The 20,205-nt window shown below is 49.4% G+C and overlaps 1 long non-coding RNA gene across 1 annotated transcript; it reads left to right on the forward strand.

Annotated features, from left to right (window-relative positions):
* The first annotated feature begins 275 nt into the window (after positions 1–275).
* LOC114110457 (uncharacterized) lies at positions 276–16,915 on the forward strand. Its single transcript, XR_009598158.1, has 2 exons — positions 276–2,829; positions 4,079–16,915. It is a non-coding gene; the product is annotated as an uncharacterized LOC114110457 (long non-coding RNA).
* Positions 16,916–20,205: the final 3,290 nt, after the last annotated feature.

Consider the following 20,205-nt stretch of genomic DNA (forward strand, 5'->3'; position numbering starts at 1 on the left):
TTGTACTCTGTCCTTTGATCATGTATCGGAAAGAAACAATAAGTATTTAGAAGTTTCTAACAGCTGTGTAATGGAAGTGAGGACCTTGAGTTAGAAAATGTAAAAACACCTTAACATTTAGAGAAGGGGGTTGTTCCTACTGTGTTACACATGATGCATTTTGGTTTTTTATTTCCATTTTTTTTCTGAATATGAGGGTGACACTGGCTTTAGAAGCTTAGAAATTATAGAGATGCATATAGTAGAAAAGAAGTCTGATACTTCTCCCCAGAGATGGTTTATCAGCAGCTTCTTGAATGCTGAGCTAAGTATCAAGTACGTTAGAGTTAGTATAATATTTGATGTAAATATACATTCATTACTGAAGTCCAATACTTTGGCCACCTAATGTGAAGAACCAACTCATTGGAAAAGACCTTGATGCCTGGAAAGATCGAAGGCAGGAGGAGAAGGGGAGGACAGAGGATGAGATGGTTGTATGGCATCACCGACTCTGGACGTGGGTTTGAGGACACTCTGGGAGATAGTGAAGGACAGGGGAGCGTGATGTCCTTGGAGCCCATGGGGTTGCAGAGTCAGACACAACTGAGCGACTGAACAACACGAGTCTAGTTCTGTGTGGTTGTACTGGGCTGCAGCGGGGTCATCCTGGGGAGAGTTTGGGGTCCTGCTGAGCGCACCCCCAAAGCCCTTTGGCTGAGAGGCAGCAACGCATCCTCTTCCTGTCCACAGCTCGTTAGCTATTGTGCTAAACCACTTGGTCTTAGGAAATGCTCCTTAAAATCTCAGCCTCAATATTGTAACTGCTGTGACATGTTTGAAATGAGAATCACCAGAATTCATTGGTTTCAAGTAACACCTGTGCTCGTAGCTTCATTAAGGTTTTCTACAACTAGGTCACTAACTAGTAGGTTTCCTAACCTCCAGAGCCTTGCCATTTGGCTTTGGCCGAGAGGCTCAACTGGGTTTTAAAGCAAACAGGGATATTGGAAGTGTAGTGTGACCTCCACGGGGCACCTGGGGGGATACTCATTGAGTTCCAGGTGTCAGTGGAGTTGGGCTTTGTTCCAGGGGATAGGTGGGGCTAACGGCTTTTAAGAAGATTTGGACATTTGGTTAAATTAGGCACCTTCAACCTCGTGTCCCTCAGACCCTTCCATTTTTTTTTAAAGTTAAATGATAACCACCTTTTCATTTTTAAAAGTAGTAAACCAAAGGCTGTGTGTTTGGGGGTGTGTGTGTGTGGGTGTGGGTGTGTGTTCAGTCACTAAATTGTGTCCATGTCCAACTCTTTGAGACCCCATGGACTGCAGCACACCAGGCTTCTCTGTCCTTCATCATCTTCCAGAGTTTGCTCAGATTGATGTACATTGAGTCAGCGATGCCATCCAACCATCTCATCCTCTGTCACCCTCTTCTCCTTTTGCCTTCAATCTTTACCAGCATATTGGTCTTTCCCATAGGCTGGCAAGCTCACAAATGAATTGTTGTCAAACTTAATTCCGCCACCAGGCGGCAGTGCAGTCTCAAGTCTTGAGGGGGACGGGCCACCCCAGTGAGCTGGTTTATCATCTCAAACAAATCAGACTTTCATGTTTATTATGCAAAGTGTCATTACCAAATGAAGGAAGTGTTTGTCTTGATTCTAAGGATAGATATGAAACTTCTCCCCTCTCCTTCAGAAGATAACAGGTAGCTGATGTAAAGTTTGTTTTTCCATTATAAAATTGGGATAATTATAGCAATAATGTGGGTAAACGCTAGTGATGTCTTTAATGAAAAGATGCTATAGAATAATACCTTTAATTTCATTACTGACTTTCAATGTAAGCTTTAATTTTTTACAATATCTGATAATTGCGTAAGGCGTTATGTGCTTTTTTATCTGATTCTTGATGAGCAGCTTTTTAAGTTAACAGTTGAAGTGGTTGAATTCTGGGTTCCATGTGCACACCCTGCCCACCTGGCTAATGTGTAAGAGGCCTGTGTACTGACTTTCAGGTTGAACCTTGGCAAGGGAAGAGGAAAGCTTCAACATGGGCTTGAAAACAACAGAAATTTAAAAAGTAAATCTCCTAAGCAGAGACATCACTTTGCTGACAAAGGTCTGTATAGTCAAAGCTATGGTTTTTCCAGTAATCATGTAGAATGTGACAGCTGGACCATAAAGGAGGCTGAGTGCTTAAGAATTGATGCTTTTGAACTGTGGTGCTGGAGAGACTCTTGAGAGTCCCTTGGACTACAAGAAGATCAAACCAGTCAATCCTAAAGGAAATCAACCCTGAATATTCATTGGAAAGATTGGTGCTGAAGCTCTAATGCTTTGTCACCTGATGGAAAGAACCGACTCATTGGAAAAGACTCTGATTCTAGGAAAGACTGAAGGTAGGAGGAGAAGGGGGTGACAGAGGATGAGATGGTTGGATGGCATCACTGACTCAATAGACATGAGTTTGAATAAGCTCTGAGATGGTGAAGGACAGGGAAGCCTGTGCTGCGGTCCATCGGTTCACAAGGAGTCAGATACAACTGAAGTGACTTAGCTTGCACACACATCTTCACAGCAGAGTGTTTCCTGACAGTCTCAGTCTATGACAGTGATGCTCCTGGCTAGAGATGCCTGTGGTGCTCACCTTGATCATCCCACCTGCAGTAGCCCTTACAGACATCTCCCTGACCAGGGTCCAAGGATGTGGCTGGATCAGGCCTTGTGGGTCTTATGACTGCAGAACACACCTCAGCAACAAGCACCAGGAAACTTTGGAAATAAGAAGAGTTACGACTCACCAGTCCTGGAGGACGTGCGGCACACCCGGACCACACACCGAGGTCAAGGTTGAGGGAGGGAAGGAGTGAGGACCTGGGGGTCGGCCTTTATTAGGGTCCCGGGTGGGGTGCTCTGTGTTTTGTAGGTTCATTCTTTATTGGCGAATTGAAAGCATAAGGGTAGGAACTGGGGTGCAGGCAGAGAGGAGTGGGTCACTCGACGGGTCAGTTATCTGGGTCACCCAGGGCCTTCTGAAAGGGGACCTTCCTGAGTGGCTGGCTCCTTGCCAAGTTGTATACCTGTTGTCTTTGAAGAGGGTGCCTCCACAGTCACAAGCTGATGGTCAGGAACTTACTGTCCCGGGGGTGGAGCTGGCCTTGAAGCCTGGATCCTGACCTCATCTGTGCAAACCCTCCACCTGGGCAAGTGGGCAGAGGGGATGATGCCTCTGGGTGAGGAGCTCTGGTCCCATGGCCAGTCTGGAAGTGAATGGCAGTGTCTCCCCTGTGATGAAGGGGGCATCTTCCCCTCTGCCTGGCACAGTGCACCAGGACGAAGGGAAGGATTGTCCTGCTCCACAAGCAGCTCCTTCTGAAGCTGCCAGCCTTGAAGGGAAAGGAGAGGGCGGGGGCCACTGGGACCGTCTGCTTCTCGTTAGGCTGTGCAGAGAGTGAGGCGTGGGTGGAGTTCATTATCACCAGTATATGGTTTATCCTAAGGATGAATAAATACACTTCCTCGACCTACCTCAACAGAAAGGAATGATGCCTCAGGACACTTATCAATTAAAAAAGATCTGATTTGAACTTTTGGGGAACAGTTTTAGATTTATTCCTTTGCATACCATTTCTAATGATGTTCTTTGACTTCTAAGAAGACATTTTTGATTGACCGTAAAGAATAAAACAATCTTTGTGGTGTCCAAACCATGTTCCACAAATTCAGCCTGGAAGCATCTGTAAAAAGGAAACAAACAAACCAAAAGATGCCACACAGACTTTCAGAGACTAGAATGTAACCTTTAAGAAAATGTTGACTGCAAAGCAGGCATTCCATTGAGTTTTGACATAGTTTGGATGGTGTATTTCCTGTGAAACTGACTTAGCTGTGAAGGCCCACCTGCCTTTTCTCCACATCACTCCCTTCCTTCTGCCATTGGTTGGGGTGGCATTTGCCAGGTAAAAACATTGACACTGCTTGTTGGGGGGATGATCACGTGATATGAGCAGTCAGAAGTAAGTGGGAGACTGCTGGAACATTTCATTTTCTTATTTTTGCTTATGTCATTTTTTCCTTGATACTGTTTTCCAGATTGAAACGTGAATTTGGTTGGCTTTGGGACCAAAGTGGTCGTCTTGGGACCATGAAGTAAAGACTGAGGATCGTAGACCTTTTCTCCTGCCAGCGTTCCCACCCCTCACAATTGACCAAAGGTGTCCATTCTACTTCCAAAACCAGGCAGAGAGGAACTGGGAAACCTGACTGCCATTGGCAGGGTCTGCTGCTTCCCAATAGCTTCTGCTGTGTTTGAATGGTGTTCCTGAGCTCTGATGTGTCCTAGACTGCCCTTGCTACAGCCTGTCTTTTAAATAATTTATCTGAAAATGTCATCATTTCATCTATATCCTGGGACGAAATTTCTGCTGGGTATACCCTCTAGGTTTGCAGTTATTTTCTTTCAGTCCTTTAAAAATATGCTTCCATTGTCATTGGCTCCCACTGGTCCTGTAAGAAGTCAGCCATCAGTCTATTTATCACTCCTTTAAAGGAATTTTGTTTCAGGTTGTTTGGGACTCTCTGTACTTCCTGGACCTGCAGGTCTCTTTTCTTCAGTAGGTTAGGAATGTTTTCAGCTATTATTTTTCCCACTAGGCTTTCTTTCCCTTCATCTTTCTCTTATCTCTCTGGGACCCTTATATGGCAGTGTTTGTAAGCCTGATGTCTCTTAAACTATCTTCTTCTGTTTTTTCTTTTTTGCTGGTTCTAATGGGAGTGATTTCTACCAGACTGTCTTCCAGATCCCCAGTCTATTCTCCTGTATCATCTAATTTGCTCCTGGTTTCCTCTAATATATTTTTAAATTTTTAGTTATTCTTCAGCTCTGATTCAGTTCTTTTTAATATTTTATCTCTTTGTTGAAGTTCTCAATGTGTTCCTCCATTCTTCTGAGTTCAGTGAGTAATTTTATTACTGTTACTTTTTAACATTTATTTTTATTTATTTGACGGCATTGGATCTTAATCACAGCTTGTGGAATTTAGTTACCTGACTGGGGACTGAAGCCTGGCTCCCCACATTGGAAGCGTGGAGCCCCAGCCTCTGAACCACCAGGGAAGTCCCTACTCTTGACCCTTTACCTGGAAGATTGCTTATCTCTGTTTTGTTTAGTTCTTTTCCTGAAGTTTTTTTCTTGTTCTTTTGTTCGGGACGTATTCCCTTGTCTCCTCATTGTGCCTAACTGTCCAAAACATATGGACACTGGGCTTTTGCAAAAGCTCCTTGTGATTTTAATGAATACTGAGATTGAGATTTTCCCAGCATAAAATATGATAATTGCTAAGTCACTTCAGTCATGTCTGACTCTGTGTGACCCTATAGATGGCAGCCCACCAGGCTCCCCCGTCCCTGAGATTCTCCGGGCAAGAACACTGGAGTGGGTTGCCATAAAAGGGAAAGCAACAGCCTAATCTCACACATGGATATAGCTGCAAAAATAAAATATTAATATATAAAAGTCAACTGTCATAAAAATTTCACTAAATAGACTTTATTACAGCAACACATGAATGGGTCCCCCACAGAAAAGTTATGAGCATAATTTATTACTTTGCATTTCCTATGGAGAAAACCCACAAGAATCTATCAATACATGTTGAAATTTTAACCATCAAATAAAACCTTTTTAATACGAATGGAAAGAAATTACTGAGATGTAATAAAATCTGTTTGGTAGATATTATACTTCCTACCAATACCTGGTTTCTGCCTGCTTCCAGCCATCCTGGTCGGTCGCCCTGAAGCTCTCTGGGTGGAGTCGTGGTGCAGGTGGGGAGGCAAGAACCCTGTGTGTTCTTCTTTACTCGGTGATCCAGGAAGCTTTGTGTTGTGGTGGCAGAGTCATGGGATCGAGACGTTGTGCTTTTCCATGGGGAACAGCATGCCTGGGGTTTATCCAGACCCAGTGTGTGAATCCACTGAGATTTTGGAGTTGTTTGTTACCACAGAGAAGATAACCTCTTTTGACCAGAGGTTTTGGGAAAAGTTTTCCTGCAAAGGGCCCAGATAGTAAATATTTCAGATATTACAGGACGCGTGGTCTCTGTCACAACTACTCAACACATCCGTTGTAGCAAAGAGCCACCATAGATAATATGTAGTTGAGGAAGCGTGCCCTGTTCCAGTGAAACTTAACTTATGAAAGTAGGCAGTGGTTGAAACATAACACATACAGCATTTCTTTCTGGGTCTGACTTACTTAATCAACAGAAGACCCTCCTGGTCCATCCGTGTTGCTGCAAATGGCAATGTTTCTCTCTTCTCTATGGCTGAGTAGTGGTCCATTGTGTGTGTGTGTGTGTTTGTATTCACACGTCCAGTTATCGGTTGATGGACACTGAGGTTATTTCCACGTCTTGGCTATTGTCAGTAATGCTGCTGTGAACGTTGGAGTGCAGGTACCCTTTCTAGTTAGTATTTTCATTTTCTTTGAATACAAACCCAGGAGTGGAATTGTAGGTTCATATGGTAGTTCTGTTTTTAATTTTTTGAGGAACCTCCATACTGTTTTCCACAGAGGCTGCATCAATTTACATTCCCACCACCACTGTATCAGGGTTCCCTTTTCGCCACGCCCTCGCCAGCATTTATTACTGTCTCTCTGGTGGTAGTCTCCTGATAGGTATGAGGTGATATCTCATTGTGGTTTTGATTTTCATTTCACAAGCCTGTTGACCATTTTTGTGTGCCTTCTTTGAGGAAATGTCTATTCCTCTGCTCATTTGAAAACTGAATTGTTTGCTCTTTTCATCAACTCAATGGACAAAAGTTTGAGCAAACTCTGGGAGCTGGTGAAGGACAGGGAAGCTGGAATGCTGTAGTCCATGGGGTTACAAAGAGTCAGATACGGCTGAGTGACTGAACAACAATGTGAAAATATATATGAATATATAGAGATACATATGTACATGCATGTATATTTGGCCATGCCTCGTGGCCTGTGGATCTCGGTTCCCTGACCTGGGTTGAGCCTGGACTGCAGCAGTGAGAGCTCTGAATCCTGGCCACTAGGCCGCCAGGGAGCTCCCTGTGTGTTCGCTTTCCAGTTGTTTGAGGTTTTAAATATTTTTTGGATATTAGCCCCTTATCATATATATGATGTGCAGACATTTTCTCTTATTCCATAGGTTGCCCTTTCATTTTGTTGATGGCTTTCTTTGCTGTGCAGAAGCTTTTCAGCTTGACCCCACGTGATCATTTTCGTGTTTTAGGTGAGCACAGGGGCTCTTGCAGTCAGTTGATTAACAGGGGAGCTGGGCAGTTGGGCGTGCAGACTGCCCTCTGTGCACATCCCGTTAGGTGAGGGCACAGCGCATGAACATAGGAGCTTGGACGTCATGAGAGACAGGAACGAAATAAGGAAGCTTATTCTTCTGGCTCCGCCACGGCTGCTGGAGGAGGTGGGCCGGGAAGCTGCGGCCGACGCCTGCCTGCTGACCTCGAGGGCCAGGCTGCTGCTGGCATTGCCTAACCATGATGCTCGATGAACCTGCCTCCTATAGAGTCTGCAGGTGCTCTCCTGAGAAGCGTGCAGAATGCATACCCAGATGATTTTGTGAAAAAACTAATTAGGTTGTTCGGTACAAAAGCTGCACATGTCGGGAGTTTGTGAAGCTTCTGAGGTCCCAGAGAATCAGGCTTCCTGGTGTCATTATTGAACACCATCAGTTTTCATTTTTTCCTGAGGGGCACTGGTTCTGAATTGAAATCCTTCAATCACCTCAACTCATCGAGATGTGCAGAGCTTGGACTGTTTGCTCCACACCAGGCTTAGAGCCTAGACGACAGGAGCTATGTATGACACAGTCCTGACCTCCGAGGAGTTGAGAGCCCGTGCTTTAAAGAAGAAGTCCAAGTTTCTTAACTTATGTGGGCTTTCACGTCCTGGCCCCGCCTCCTTCTGCCCCCTCTTCTCTGGGGCAGATTTTTACTTTTTAAGCAAATAAAACGTGGGGCGGTCTGAATCTCCCTGTGTCCACGGAATTGGGCCCACGGCATGTTGAGTGACCGTGTCCTTGTGCTGCCTGGGGGTCTTGGGGACGTCACTGTGCTCCTGGAGAGCTGGTGGCAAGCTCCTTATGGCTGGCAAGACCTCCAGGGTCGTCCCGGTTTTCTTGTCATCTTCACCGCTCAACTGAGAAAGCAGGAGGGGAGGAGGGGGTGGAGGCTTCAATATTTGAAAGCACCAAACCCAACAGAATTTATGTGGACATTGTAATTATTACTAGGCTGAATTAATGAACTCTGTCCTCTCCTTTTTTGGCTGGAAGAACATAAAAATCCCAATGAAAGGAAACAGATGTCTTTGCTCTGAGCATTTCCAAAGGAAACTGCAGTTAAAAACTGAGACGTCACAGAAAGGCCTGCTGAATAACGGAGATGCTCCGGTAGTGTTTCTGCTCCCCAGCTGCATGTGAGCGGAGTGGGTGCCTCTGGCCGGCACTGCCCCCCCATCAGAGCAGCCACACCAACAGCGTCGTGGACACGTTTGGGGAAAAGCTTGAGCCGTGTTTCTTGCTGCACTTGGTTTTCCTTTCAACCAAAAGCGGAGTCAAAGAAGTCAGTCCCCAGGAGAACTCGTGGGCTGGTAACGAAGCGTGATTTATGGGCCGGGAGGAGCAAAGACTGCCCGCAGGGAGGGTGATCCTCTGTGCTCAATCTCTAGGCCCGGGGGTAGCTGGTGAGCGCTCAGGGTCCGCCCTCAGTGGACGAGACCCCACATCCCCAGCGGGAAGGGCCTTCGCCCAGGGTCACTGCTGTTAGGGAATTCGAGGCCGGCCCTCCTGCTGGACTCTGTCCAGGGTGCGACCCTGGCTGGTGGCTTGGGTGCACTGGGGAAGCCCCCTTTCTCCATGCAGGCTGGAAGGATGAATTTCTTCTCTCCCCAAGCAGGGAGGTTGGTGCACATTGTCCCTCTTAGAGTCTGCTTTCCTGCAAAACATCAGAGTGCAGAGTTCTGTCCAGGTTTTCAAAGAGGCCCAGGACTCACCTTGTGTCTCCCCATCTTTGCCTTCTTCATGCTCTCTTCTCTTCCTTTCCTTCTACCAGTGCTGTTCAGAGACTGAGGCTCAAGGAAAACAAGAGGGAAGCTTGGCACATCCCGCTACTGTGGTGGGGACCCCAGAGGTGGCACTGGTGCTTGTTGTTGGCGGAGTCTAGTCAGGGCAGCTGGCATGCCAGCCGGCATGATGGGCCAGGTGGGAGAGCACTGGTTTGCTTGGCTCTCTGGCAGCCCCTCTGGGACCAGGAGGCCTCAACTTCGCTGGGCCCCTCTGCTGGCCCCGGCCCCAGGCTGTGTTCCACGGGCTGAAGAGAGAGAAGGGCCCCATGGCTCTCGACATCAGAACATTTGCTTTAATAGATGCCTTTGTCCCTGAGGCCACTGGACCCCGCAGGGCTTAAATGAATCACCGACTAAAATGGATAGGGCATCAATTGTCCAGAGGAGATACGGCCTGGGCTTCAGGTCCGCTCTACCATTCTTGCTCTCCTGTTGGATCTTGTTTGTTGGATGTTCTCAGGCAACTTTCGCAGGATGTGGGTGGGTGTGCCCTAATTTTGATTTGTGGTTTAGCTGTCTACTTCTAAATTAAAATGCCTGGCAAACAAAAGGCCTGGCTCTTGGGTCCAGGAAGTGAATTGTAGAAGCTTGGGGAGGGGTGATGGGAGCCAGTGGACACAGGCTGAGATGGGCTGAGATGGGCTGGGATGGGCTGCAAGCTGGTTGAGGATGAAGTTAATCCTCAGTCCTGGAGGATCGTGTCTGCCAGGAATCTGAGCTGCCACTGCGTTAGTGGAAGTGCGCTGTTGAAGGCACGAGGGCTCATCCCACTCAGGCTTTGCTGGACCACCGAGCAGTGCAACTGGTCCTGCAAGGGGCGCCTCTCTCCACATCAGGGGCACATCTGATGGGGAGCTTTGCCAAGAGGAGAACTGGGGCCTCGTGGGCCCGCAACCATGCTGTATGAGAAATGAGGGAGGGGACACACACCTCGGCTAAGAGAACTGACGAGCCTCTGGACAGTGTAGGTGCTGCTCCCGTGAGTCTGGGCCAGCACACGCTGTGGGGGAGGGGGGCTCAGCATGAAGGGACCCCCCAGTCGAGCCCCTGGGGGGCAAGGACCCCACATTGGGGAGATTGTGTACCTACCTGTGGTGCGAGGGTCCCAAAAAAGTTGAAATAAGTGACTTTAAAGTCTTCTCCAGCTGGGAGATTTTTATGATTTTCAAATGGACAAATTTGTATTTTTCATGAGTTTGAGTGAAATCCGGTAAGTGTGTCAAGAGGAGTCAAGCTCCTGGGTGATCCGTAAGAGCCGCTGGGAACAACTGGAGTGGGATTTGGCTCCGTCTGTGCCCAGAGCCCACATCCTGTGTGACCCTGGATTCTCCCTGTGGTTTGATGCCCTGGAGGCGTGCCTGCCTCAGCGACCCTGTCCATGCCCCTGTCCACGCCCCTGTCCACGTTGAGCGTGTCCCTGGGAGCAGATGGTTAATTGTCCATGACATTTGCTGGTCATCAAGAAGCTGGTAGGGAGCATGGAACACAGGATTCGTTTCCCTCCTCTGACGCTGCCGTGCAAACCCATGCATGTTCCAGGAGAGGCTGAGCCAGCCCTCTGTCTGGGCTGACAGCGAGGAGACAGGTCCAGGCCGCCTCCAAGGAACCCAGCACATGGGAGAAAACTGACAGCCCCGTCATTCTGAGTTTCCCATCTGGGGCCAGAATGCAGGCTATTCAAACCCTGAAGGCAAGTCCTCCTGCTTTTGCTTCTTGCAAGAGGAACAGAGGGTCAGTGCCAGTCACCCTGGTGGGGCTCAGGGCAACCAGTTAGGAATGTCTCTGAAGGCCGTGTGTTAAGGCCATGTTTCTAAAGGCCCCCAGAGAAGAAGGGGTGACAGGGAAACTATAGATCACCCCCCGGACCTGCCTTCCCCCACCTGCTTAAAGCAGGTCTCCAGGCTGCTTGGAGGGGAAGAGTATCAGACACCCAGGGGCCTCCTCACACCACCCTGCTGCTGCTCCGAGGATCATGGCACCCACACTCCCGAGGCTGGATGTCAGCTGCCTCCCTGGGTCCCACCGGGCTCTCGGTGGGCACTGGGACGCCCAAAGGACACTGTTCTGGTCTGAGGGTGAAGATGACACATGAGCCTGCTTGGTACTTACCTTTCTTATTGTTCACCATCCACTTGGGGTGGGCAGGACCTTCTAGAAAGGCTCTGCGACTCTGGTTGGTGTGGACGAGCTGCCAACGAAGGGACAACAGGTGTCTGAAGACCCTCAGCAGGGGTCACTCTCCAGGCTGACATCTGAGACCAGGGTTCCCAGCTGGGTGACAGTCCTGGGGCATGGGTGGCCAGTGAGGGAGACACAGATGCGAAAACAGGGGCATGACCCAAGTGAGCTGAGGGCAGTGTGTGTGCTGTGTGTGCCTGAATGTGCATATGTGTGTGATGGAGCAGACAAGGAGGGGCTGAGGGAGAAATAACTGATGAACTTGGGGAGAAATTGAGCTGGACTTATTCTGACCACATGAGGCCCTAGAGCGGTCATGTTATAAATCATTTTCTTATGAGGAATTCACTTCCTGAGCTTCGCACAACTTCCCAAGCCTGGCCTGTGCATGAGAACAGAACCTAGAAATCCGAGAAAATGATGGTTTGTGCAAATGTGGTTTGAGACCACAGCGGGTGATCCTGCCAGCTTGGGGGAGTGGGGGCTGGATGGGCTTTGGCTCTTGCTCCCAGAGCCTCCAAGGCGGAACTTCCAAGAGTACTGGTGACCACAGGGCCTTGAACACTGGACTGAAAAGGGAATTAAAAGGAATTGGGGCCTGGGGATGTTCCCTGGGTTGGAGCATCAGTATGGCCTCTGTTCCTCAAAACTGAGGTGTCCAAAGCCTGCCCAGTGCTCTCTCTGGTCCCATCTGCAAGCACATCCATGATTCTGACACCCGTGGGCACACACTGTGTGCTCGGAAATCGTGACTGATTTAACTCGTGAAAAACGAAATCCTCGAACAAATGATTGCTCTGGTCCTGAGTCAACAAGAAAGGTTCTTTGTTGAGCGGTGTCTTTTTCCTTCTGCCCCTTAGCTGCTCTATGGCTGCTCTGTGTCGTCCGGAGCTTTCTTTGGGCAGGTTCTGTGATGTCTCAGCCCCTGGAGGGCGCAGCTCAGAGCCTCCCGTATATCCTGCCCAGGTTACAGTAAAGTTGACCTGGGTGGATACCTAAGTGACCGTCTGGTAAGGTGTAGCAGGCAAATGGAGGGAGAGGCTCTGAAACTCTTCTGAGTGAGGTTCTGAGATGTGTCATCGCATCTAAGGCACTACAGTGATCGCACTGTGGAGATTAAAATGAGTTTCACCAGCACCATACGAGTGGGTCCGCTAACCCCGAAGGTCTGAGGGCCCGGGGTCCCCTTTGTGCTGCTCTGCAGCTCAGACCACACCCGCCTGCCCCCTGGGCACTGCTCTCGGATGGCGGGGTGCACCCAGGGTTCTCACCTTCCCCCCACCAACAGCAGGATGGCAGGTGCTGAGCAGACCCTTCCTGGGCGAATGATGACTGCCCCCCTGGGGCCGGGAAACCCCTACTGCCACATGACCCCGTGTGCAGTGCCCTCCCCGAGGTTTCCCCGGATGGAGGCTGCACAAGGGCCATCTCCAGGGCCAGGCTGCAGCTTCCAGTGTCACCATAGTCACTCCATAGTCACCATAGCTCTTCCTCCCAAACTCTGCAGGGAGGCCTTGGTTTCCATGGACAACCCTTTAGGAGTTGTGGCACGTGGGTGCAGTAGTTACGGCTCCCGGGTTCCAGAGCACAGACTCAGTAGTTGCACCTTGAGGGCTTAGTTACTTCACAGTATGTGGCATCTTTCTGAACCAGGGATCAAACCTGCATCTCCTGCATTGGCAGGTGGATTCTTAACCACTGAGGCACCAGGGAGGTCCATGCATAGTATCTTGCACACTGTTGCTGCTGCTAAACTGCTTCAGTCGTGTCCAACTCTGTGCGACCCCATAAACGGCAGCCCACCAGGCCCCCCCATCCCTGGGATTCTCCAGGCAAGAACACTGGAGTGGGTTACCATTTCCTTCTCCAATGCGTGAAAGTGAAAACTGAAAGTGAAGTCACTCAGTCGTGTCCGACTCTTAGCGACCCCATGGACTGCGGCCCACCAGGCTCCTCCGTCCATGGGATTTTCCAGGCAAGAGTACTGGAGTGGGGTGCCATTGCCTTCTCTATCTTGCACACACTGGACACCAAGTCAAGGAAAGCTGTGCTTCTTCTGCACTAGAGACTGAAGGGCGAGGCTGGCTTATGTATTTCATTTCTGTTCACTTTAGGATTTAAAATTCCATTTGACAGTGTGCAACAGAGACCAGTGGGATAAGCACTTACCTCTTGACTGGGTATTTAGGAGTCATCAGCTGGCTGAACAGACAGAGCCCACTCTCAGCTCTCACCGTGGTGGTGGTTTAGTCACTAAGTCGTGTCCGACTCTTTTGTGACACTGTGGACTGTAGCCTGCCAGGCTTCTCTGTCCATGGGATTCTCCAGGCAAGAATACTGGAGTGGGTTGCCATTTCCTTGGTGGATGGATCTTGCCATTTCCAAGATCCAGGGGATCTTTCTCACTCAGGAATCAAATCCTGGTTTCCTGCACTGCAAGCAGATTTTTTACTGACTGGAGCTACCTGGGAAGCCCCACTCTCAAGGCAAGCCCTTTAAGAGAACAAACAGTGTTCTGGGCTCATGTATTATGGCTGGAAAGAGCCACAATAGGAAACCAAGGAAACGTCAGGCTGGATGGTTTGCATCAAAACCGCTAGGCATTTTACAAAGCATCTCAATAGAGCTAATTATAACCCCAGCATCATTCTGCCCGTTCCTGGTCTTCAGAAGGCAAAGCAGGCACTGACATCATGTGCTCCCTTGTTTGTTTAGCTGGTTTCTGAGGCACGGAGGATTTATCCCGCTTAATCTGTGATCCACAAACCCAGCCTGTGATGCCTGCTTGCAGTGGGCAGTGCTGGTGCTACTGGCCAGGTGCTCAGGACCCATGGAAAACACATCTGCTGGGCACCATGCACATTGTTCTCTCTGGGCATTGGGCTACCTTGGCATGATGGGTTCTAAACTCCATGAGACCAATGCAGTGGGAATTTCCCAGCCTCTAGGACTTGTGTTCCCAGCTTGTTCTCTCTGTGACTTTGAATCCACGTGGTGAAGATGCCAAACCCCCTCCAGAGCTTTATGGCCAGCAAAACGCTCTCACACCCGGTGGTCTATTTGTCCTCAGGGCAATCTGTGGGGTGGCCAGGACAGTGTGATCAAATGCAGGGTGATTAAGTGTTCTTTGGTAGCAAGCAACACAAACCAGTTTTGGCTAACGTCAGCCAAAAAAAAAAAAAAAAAAAGAATTTATTGGGAGGCTATAGAGGGGTTTTATTTATAAACTTTCTTACTCCACAGATTATTTTGCATCCATTTATAAACATGGGACAATGCAGAAGAAAAAGCAGTTGAGGGAGTCAGAGTGAATGAAAAATAGAGGGTGGAGTTTGGGCTCCTGAAGCCAGGAAAGGGTCCACATCTGTCCCTTTGATGGGAGAGTCTGAGGTAGCAGCCCTTGGTGGGCATGGGCAACGGGAGGGTGGGACTGTGTTCTGGGCTCTACTGGTGAGGCTCTTGTCCAGCTCTCTGTAGTTTTTTCAGAAAAGAGAAATACCCCCAGCTCTATGCTTATTGCCTCGAGCCACCTCTTTTTCTCTGCCTACTCCCCCGTCCTGGCTGAAAGCAGCCTCGCCGTGGCTTCAGCATCTTTCCTGAGCTCCGGCCTCCAATTTCAGACTCCTCACTGGATGCTCCCACCTCCAGGCCCTACACACGCTCATCCTTATTACGTCCAGAACAGAAGAGGATAGTGTTTCTCCATCTGTATTTTTCTAGCTGGCGCAGGAGTGCATGACATTTCCCATCTGGGATGCCTCAGGCCCTTTCTCTTCTGTCTGGGGAATGACTATTGACCTTTTAAGTCCTGTTCAAAGGTCACCATCTCCAAGGCTCCTGCCAAGTCCTCAGGATAGAGTGGTCGCCGCCTCCTCGGTGTCCTGGCATCTGGCCCCTGGTGGTCATGGGCTATTGCCACCCTCTGTGTGTCTTGTTCTAGGCTCGCTTTGACCAACATGTACACCGGCATCAGCACAGCTTTGTCTGTGGGAATTGCTCCATAAATGCTCCCTGATGAAGACGGCTGGGGTAGCTGAGGTGAACTCTTTCCTGACTGCCAGGAAGACAGTCCGGGTCACTGTATGCGAAGATGCGAGTGCTCAGCCCAGCGATGAAGAGAGACCCTGGAACTTCTCACCTGGTAGGTCAGGGCCTCTGCAGGAGAAAGATGCAAAGAACTCTTGCAGAGGTGACAGTAACGAAAGCATGATACAGTTTTTGGTTTCTGATCTCTGGGAAGAGCTACAGAAAACAGAGATTATGCTATGAAACAGCAGTCAGAAGCATTCGCCTGGCTGCGAAGCCAGAAGCTTTTGCCTGGCTGTGATAAAAAGTTTGCCTGCTGCTGACTTAATGCAAGACTGTCTTCACCTCTAAAACATCCCAGAAATACTTGAAAGTGGCTGTGTTCTGGGAGATTCCTCCAGGCAACATCTCCTTGAGCCTGGGAGACACTAGGGCTTAGTTAAGTCTGGCATCAATAGATAAATCTGTCAAGGAAAAACTGAGAACTTGATGTGAATGATTAGATGTTTCTTTGAAGCTTGCCCCTCTTATGATAATAAGCTATAGTTAGTTACATGCTTGCATCTCAAGAGGATGTGGCCAACGATGAAACAAGTCCCTGAAATAAAAGTATCTAAAGGCAGAATCATCTTGAAAATATCAACTATGACTTAAAATATTTAAGCTGTCTCACAATGTTTATGATGTGATTTTAGACTTTGGGATGGGCAAAGGCGCCAAGATGAGCAAATAAAGCCATTAAGACTTTTGCAGTGTGGAATGAAAAGATGGGAAAGGGTGATATTATATAGTTGATGCAATCATAAGATGCTTCAATCGGCCTAATGCTCAACCTAGAGACCAGAAGGGAAGTTCAGGACTGATCAGATGTTTCAATGTACTGAGCGAAGTAACCTTTTGTAGAATGTGAATCACTATAAATACACAGAAGACTAACTCAGCCAGGAACTGAGCTGTGGGACGCTGGGGTAGGCAGTCCTGTCCCTCTGCGTCACTACTCCTCCTCTGTGGCCAGTGAGCCTTTCCAGTCACTCCTCTGTGGCAGAACCTCAGTGCAGAGAGGCAGATGGGTTTGCTGACCGGCTTGATTTCCTGTCTCAGATCATGGACCCGCAGCACACGCTCCTCTGTTCACTAGCGAGCTCCCTGGTGCGCAGGATTTCCCTTTCTCAGCTCTGAAAGCTCAATCCCAGCACGGTTCCTGTCAGACACAGAGTTCAACATTTTCCGGACTGGATATACATTTATTCAAGCACGACTCAATTTTCACCTTCTCTCCTCATTTATTCTTTCAGAGACCACACCTGCAGGTCTGGTTTGCAGCTAGAATAGGAAAGGATATGGGTTTCCATGGAATGAAGACGTGTCAGAGCGAGCAGCCAGGTGGCAGAGAATAAGGGAAAACAGACAAGGACCTGAGAAGCTCTCTAAGGTAAACCAGCTGAACAGAACACTCAGAGATAAGAGGTGTGGTTAATGCAGAAACTGCTGAGCAACGTGAGAGTGCAAGCCTGCAAGGAGCTGACACTGGCACTTGGACTGTGTCTGTGTTCGTCCATGGGGACTGTAAACACATGATCTTATTAAGAATCTTCCATTTCTAGCCTATTATTTTCTCCCTTGAGTGTCACCTTTTCTCTCTGCCTGGTGTCCCAACTCCTGGGTACCAGCGTCTAGGGCATCTGCAGCTCCTAGCTGGGATGTTTATGGGGTGTCCGACGCCCAGGCACCAAGAGCTCTTCCTGTCTCTAGGGTTAGATACTCAAAGACAGAAAGCCGAGCGCCAAGACCTGTGCATGTGACTGAGTTAGAGCATTCAAGAGCTTTGTGCCTGGACCTTGTTACCTTAGCTCCCCACAGAAAAGCAGTCGCTGAATTAAGATTTAATGTCACATCTTCAGTTTTCACAGAGGGCAGCTGACACAGAAATGCATGTTTGAAGAACAAACCGGGGTCTTTCAGAGAAGCAAAGAGGAGGACTTCATCACATTACCCAAAGTACACGAAGGTTTACTTAAGAACTTGCAGAGCAGAGAAAGCTCTGCTCCCAAGATGAATCTTCTGTTCACCTAACAGTGACAAGTAGATCCTGCATTGTCACAGGGGACTCGGGACTGGGTGCCCAGTGGCTGCATCCCCACGCCCCATGACCTGGTGCTGTCTGTCTGTCTGCTCTTCAATCAGACTTTGACTCTAATTTTACTATTGGTTTTTCTGTTGTATATTGTGTATACATCCAGGAAGATCCCCTGGAGAAGGAAATGGCAACCCTCTCCAGTATTCTTGCCTGGAGAATTCCATGGACAGGGGAGCCTGGAGGGCTATAGTCCCTGGGATCGCAAAGAGTCGGACACGACTAAACAACATGTATTAATGACAAAACAACAAGCAACATATGGTGGTTAATTTTCCAAGTTGTCTCAGATGTTCACGGCTATGTGCGCATGTGTTCTTTTTCCAATTCTCTACCCACCTGCCTACCTGCTTACCTTCTTACTTCCTTACCCACCTGCCTTCCTACTTAACCACCTGCCAACCTGCTTACTTACTATCTACCTTCTTACTCACCTACTCACTATCTTCCTAACCATATGGTGCCCCAGAGGTGCTCAGCTGAATTCAAGGAAGAACATGAAGAGATTGTGCCGTGCTGTGCTCGTTTCATTCGTGTGTGGCTCTTTGCGACCGTACAGACTGTAGCCCATCAGGCTCTGTCCATGGGATTCTCCAGGCAAGAATACGGGAGTGGGTTGCCATGCCCTCCTCCAGGGGATCTTCCCAACCCAGGAATCGAACCCGTCTCCTGCATTGGCAGGCAGATTCTTTACCACCAGCACCACCTGGGAAGCCCTATCCACCTCCAGGTATAGCAGCCCTATTACCTCCAGGTAATTCCAACATGTCTTCCTGGGGGTGGGGGTGGGGCTGCTGATCTGTTTGTCTTCCAGTGCAGAAAGATAATATGACGGAATGCATGGCAGAGGCCTTTGGAAACAAATGTGAGTGTTCTCGCTCTTATCTAGAGGGAAATGCCAGCTCCACAGTGTAATCAGCTTAGAATACAAATCAGATAGTCACAGGCATGCCTGAGCCCTTCTACAAGATTGAGACAAATCAAGGTCAAAGAGAATGAGTAACAGACGTTCGAGAGATGCTGGGGCCCTAAAAGTGCTTTTCATCTCTGACTCAGAAAAAATTATCAGCTGGGATGAGAGAAGTGGCCACTCCCAAGGAAGCTAGTGCCCTTGTCCTAAGGTGACCGCTTGAGCAGAAGGAGCCCCGGGAGCGGCCGCCTCCCACCGGGGGTTCTGAACTCGCTTGCCTTCCCTTGTCAGGACAGGCCCGTCACGTGTCACTGCACGACCGTGCTGCTGGGGGACAGACATGGGGACGGGCGTTTCAGGGAGTGAGTCCTGTTAAGGTGGGGATGCTGACGTGGGGAGAGGGCTACCAGATTTAGAAACAAAGAAACAAACTCCCCAAACCAATAAAGACAAACAAAACTCCCCCAGACCAAATGCCCAGATACATTGATTTCAGATGAATGATGAAAAGTTTTTAGGATAAGTATATCCCGTGAAACATTTGAGATGTGCTTATACCAAAGCACTGTTGGTTGTGAACCTGAGCTCCACTCCCGTGGGTGTCTGCATCCCATCTGGTGGCCCTGTTTGGCGGGGAGCAGGGCAGACTCAGTCTGTGAAGGAACCCCACACTGGCAGGCAGGACCGTGTGCATCTCTGTCTTCCTCACGGAGCGCAGTTCCCGGCAGGGCCTGCCCACCGTGGGAGGGCAGCACCAGTCCCAGCCTTCTGCTCTCCTTCACGGGGAGCTTCCTGGGGAGAAGCAATCAAAGGACCGAGCCTTCGCTGCATGGTGTGTGGTTGTGGGCTTGGCCTGTGGTCTATCCAGGCACAGCTGACCATCTAAAGGGATGCAGACAGTTCAGGGGCAAGTGGGGTCCTGCACTCCAGGGCTCTGCTGTCGGCCGCCTGGGGGCAGCAGAGGGCAGTGGACGCCTGGCATCTGAGTGAGGGGTGGGGTGCCCCCAGGCCTCTGAGTGACCCCGTGGATGCCTGGATGGTTCCAGGCAGCAGGGCAGGCCTGTGAGCCTCTGAAGGACTCAGAGAGCTGGGGGTCTAGTGGACAAATGCAGAGCCCTGGGCCCACGATGGGGCATCTCTGCTTTGACCTGACCCCCTTGGCGCAGAGGAGCCGGAGAGTGCTACCCAGTGTCCAGTGGATGCTACGGGCCCAGGGGGCCCTCTGGGGAACGTGGATGGTGTGTGTGAGGGAGGCAGGGGTGGCCCCATGCAGGGGAAGGAGAGGGGGCAGAGGGGAGAGGGCGGCCCTGGACTCGGCAGGTTTGTAGGGTTAAATCCTGAACTTTGATAACTTTAGGAAATGATGCATTTTATGGACAAGTTAGGGGATATGCATAAGCAAAGGAAGACGGAAGGAAAGTCCATCCAGGCCCTTTTCTCCGTCATGACCACAGCTGTGGCTGGAATCACTAGTCTCAGACTTCCTCTGTGGACTCAACTTGTTTTATTTTTACAAAACTTTAGTCACTCCACCCGTGCTGTTAAGATCCCCGTTTTATCCTCAGTACTACAGGATGGGCGTTTTCCATGGAAGTACTCATCCTAAGATAACTTTCACGGTTATACCCAGTTGCACGGCCACTGTGCTGATTTGTGTCACCCCTGCCGCCATACCCTGCCTTCTCTGGTGTTTGGATGGACCGGGTTTCCTGGGGACTGGGTTTCCTGGAGACCAGGTAGGAGCTTTTTCTGGAGGAGGGGCCGGCAGAGAAGGAGGTCTGGACGCCACGTGGCCACCGTAGGGAGAGAGGATCCTACAGCCAGACCTGGGGCCATGGTCAGCTTCCGCTCAG

The sequence above is a fragment of the Ovis aries genome, chromosome 23 (assembly GCF_016772045.2).
Source record: "Ovis aries strain OAR_USU_Benz2616 breed Rambouillet chromosome 23, ARS-UI_Ramb_v3.0, whole genome shotgun sequence".
Taxonomy (NCBI): domain Eukaryota; kingdom Metazoa; phylum Chordata; class Mammalia; order Artiodactyla; family Bovidae; genus Ovis; species Ovis aries.